Consider the following 4,533-nt stretch of genomic DNA (forward strand, 5'->3'; position numbering starts at 1 on the left):
AGGACATGCTCTCTACTGAGAGCAAAATGAAACTGCTTGGCGTGACAAGGACATGCTCTCTACTGAGAGCAAAATGAGACTGCTTGGCGTGACAAGGACATGCTCTCTACTAAGAGAAAAATGAGAATGATTTGCGTGACAAGGACATGCTCTCTACTGAGAGCAAAATGAGACTGCTTGGCGTGACAAGGACATGCTCTCTACTGAGAGCAAAATGAGACTGCTTGGCGTGACAAGGACATGCTCTCTACTGAGAGCAAAATGAGACTGCTTGGCGTGACAAGGACATGCTCTCTACTAAGAGCAAAATGAGACTGCTTGGCGTGACAAGGACATGCTCTCTACTAAGAGCAAAATGAGACTGCTTGGCGTGACAAGGACATGCGCTCTACTAAGAGCAAAATGAGACTGCTTGGCGTGGCAAAGGTATGCTCTCTACTAAGAGCAAAATGAGACTGCTTGGCGTGATAAGGACATGCTCTCTACTAAGAGCAAAATGAGACTGCTTGGCGTGATAAGGACATGCTCTCTACTAAGTGCAAAATAAGACTGCTTGGCGTGACAAGGACATGCTCTCTACTAAGAGCAAAATGACACTGCTTGGCGTGGCAAAGGTATGCTCTCTACTAAGAGCAAAATGAGACTGCTTTGCGTGACAAGGACATGCTCTCTACTGAGAGCAAAATGAGACTGCTTGGCGTGACAAGGACATACTCTCTACTACGAGCAAAATGACACTGCTTGGCGTGACAAGGACATGCTCTCTACTAGGAGCAAAATGAGACTGCTTGGCGTGACAAGGACATGCTCTCTACTAAGAGCAAAATGACACTGCTTGGCGTGACAAGGACATGCTCTCTACTGAGAGCAAAATGAGAATACTTGGCGTGACAAGGACATGCTCTCTACTAAGAGCAAAATGAGACTGCTTGGCGTGACAAGGACATGCTCTCTACTAAGAGCAAAATGAGACTGCTTGGCGTGACAAGGACATGCTCTCTACTAAGAGCAAGATGAGACTGCTTGGCGTGACAAGGACATGCTCTCTACTAAGAGCAAAATGAGACTGCTTGGCGTGACAAGGACATGCTCTCTACTAAGAGCAAAATGAGACTGCTTGGCGTGACAAGGACATACTCTCTACTAAGAGCAAAATGACACTGCTTGGCGTGGCAAAGGTATGCTCTCTACTAAGAGCAAAATGAGACTGCTTTGCGTGACAAGGACATGCTCTCTACTGAGAGCAAAATGAGACTGCTTGGCGTGACAAGGACATACTCTCTACTAAGAGCAAAATGACACTGCTTGGCGTGGCAAAGGTATGCTCTCTACTAAGAGCAAAATGAGACTGCTTTGCGTGACAAGGACATGCTCTCTACTAAGAGCAAAATGAGACTGCTTGGCGTGACAAGGACATGCTCTCTACTAAGCGCAAAATGAGACTGCTTGGCGTGACAAGGACATACTCTCTACTAAGAGCAAAATGACACTGCTTGGCGTGGCAAAGGTATGCTCTCTACTAAGAGCAAAATGAGACTGCTTGGCGTGACAAGGACATGCTCTCTACTAAGAGCAATATGAGACTGCTTGGCGTGACAAGGACATGCTCTCTACTAAGCGCAAAATGAGACTGCTTGGCGTGACAAGGACATGCTCTCTACTAAGAGCAAAATGAGAATGATTTGCGTGACAAGGACATACTCTCTACTAAGAGCAAAATGACACTGCTTGGCGTGGCAAAGGTATGCTCTCTACTAAGAGCAAAATGAGACTGCTTTGCGTGACAAGGACATGCTCTCTACTGAGAGCAAAATGAGACTGCTTGGCGTGACAAGGACATGCTCTCTACTAAGCGCAAAATGAGACTGCTTGGCGTGACAAGGACATGCTCTCTACTAAGAGCAATATGAGACTGCTTGGCGTGACAAGGACATGCTCTCTACTAAGAGCAATATGAGACTGCTTGGCGTGACAAGGACATGCTCTCTACTAAGCGCAAAATGAGACTGCTTGGCGTGACAAGGACATGCTCTCTACTAAGAGCAATATGAGACTGCTTGGCGTGACAAGGACATGCTCTCTACTAAGCGCAAAATGAGACTGCTTGGCGTGACAAGGACATGCTCTCTACTAAGAGCAAAATGAGACTGCTTGGCGTGACAAGGACATACTCTCTACTAAGAGCAAAATGACACTGCTTGGCGTGGCAAAAGTATGCTCTCTACTAAGAGCAAAATGAGACTGCTTGGCGTGACAAGGACATGCTCTCTACTAAGAGCAATATGAGACTGCTTGGCGTGACAAGGACATGCTCTCTACTAAGCGCAAAATAAGACTGCTTGGCGTGGCAAAGGTATGCTCTCTACTAAGAGCAAAATGAGACTGCTTGGCGTGACAAGGACATGCTCTCTACTAAGAGCAATATGAGACTGCTTGGCGTGACAAGGACATGCTCTCTACTAAGAGCAATATGAGACTGCTTGGCGTGACAAGGACATGCTCTCTACTAAGCGCAAAATGAGACTGCTTGGCGTGACAAGGACATGCTCTCTACTAAGAGCAATATGAGACTGCTTGGCGTGACAAGGACATGCTCTCTACTAAGAGCAATATGAGACTGCTTGGCGTGACAAGGACATGCTCTCTACTAAGAGCAATATGAGACTGCTTGGCGTGACAAGGACATACTCTCTACTAAGAGCAAAATGACACTGCTTGGCGTGGCAAAGGTATGCTCTCTACTAAGAGCAAAATGAGACTGCTTTGCGTGACAAGGACATGCTCTCTACTAAGAGCAAAATGAGACTGCTTGGCGTGACAAGGACATGCGCTCTACTGAGAGCAAAATGACACTGCTTGGCGTGGCAAAGGTAGGCTCTCTACTGATAGCAAAATGAGACTGCTTTGCGTGACAAGGACATGCTCTCTACTGAGAGCAAAATGAAACTGCTTGGCGTGACAAGGACATGCTCTCTACTGAGAGCAAAATGAGACTGCTTGGCGTGACAAGGACATGCTCTCTACTAAGAGCAAAATGAGAATGATTTGCGTGACAAGGACATGCTCTCTACTGAGAGCAAAATGAGACTGCTTGGCGTGACAAGGACATGCTCTCTACTGAGAGCAAAATGAGACTGCTTGGCGTGACAAGGACATGCTCTCTACTGAGAGCAAAATGAGACTGCTTGGCGTGACAAGGACATGCTCTCTACTAAGAGCAAAATGAGACTGCTTGGCGTGACAAGGACATGCTCTCTACTAAGAGCAAAATGAGACTGCTTGGCGTGACAAGGACATGCGCTCTACTAAGAGCAAAATGAGACTGCTTGGCGTGGCAAAGGTATGCTCTCTACTAAGAGCAAAATGAGACTGCTTGGCGTGATAAGGACATGCTCTCTACTAAGAGCAAAATGAGACTGCTTGGCGTGATAAGGACATGCTCTCTACTAAGCGCAAAATAAGACTGCTTGGCGTGACAAGGACATGCTCTCTACTAAGAGCAAAATGACACTGCTTGGCGTGGCAAAGGTATGCTCTCTACTAAGAGCAAAATGAGACTGCTTTGCGTGACAAGGACATGCTCTCTACTGAGAGCAAAATGAGACTGCTTGGCGTGACAAGGACATACTCTCTACTACGAGCAAAATGACACTGCTTGGCGTGACAAGGACATGCTCTCTACTAAGAGCAAAATGAGACTGCTTGGCGTGACAAGGACATGCTCTCTACTAAGAGCAAAATGACACTGCTTGGCGTGACAAGGACATGCTCTCTACTGAGAGCAAAATGAGAATACTTGGCGTGACAAGGACATGCTCTCTACTAAGAGCAAAATGAGACTGCTTGGCGTGACAAGGACATGCTCTCTACTAAGAGCAAAATGAGACTGCTTGGCGTGACAAGGACATGCTCTCAACTAAGAGCAAAATGAGACTGCTTGGCGTGACAAGGACATGCTCTCTACTAAGAGCAAAATGAGACTGCTTGGCGTGACAAGGACATGCTCTCTACTAAGAGCAAAATGAGACTGCTTGGCGTGACAAGGACATACTCTCTACTAAGAGCAAAATGACACTGCTTGGCGTGGCAAAGGTATGCTCTCTACTAAGAGCAAAATGAGACTGCTTTGCGTGACAAGGACATGCTCTCTACTGAGAGCAAAATGAGACTGCTTGGCGTGACAAGGACATACTCTCTACTAAGAGCAAAATGACACTGCTTGGCGTGGCAAAGGTATGCTCTCTACTAAGAGCAAAATGAGACTGCTTTGCGTGACAAGGACATGCTCTCTACTAAGAGCAAAATGAGACTGCTTGGCGTGACAAAGACATGCTCTCTACTAAGCGCAAAATGAGACTGCTTGGCATGACAAGGACATACTCTCTACTAAGAGCAAAATGACACTGCTTGGCGTGGCAAAGGTATGCTCTCTACTAAGAGCAAAATGAGACTGCTTGGCGTGACAAGGACATGCTCTCTACTAAGAGCAATATGAGACTGCTTGGCGTGACAAGGACATGCTCTCTACTAAGC

This window comes from Palaemon carinicauda, chromosome 6 (genome assembly GCF_036898095.1).
Source record: "Palaemon carinicauda isolate YSFRI2023 chromosome 6, ASM3689809v2, whole genome shotgun sequence".
NCBI classification, from domain to species: Eukaryota; Metazoa; Arthropoda; class Malacostraca; order Decapoda; family Palaemonidae; genus Palaemon; species Palaemon carinicauda.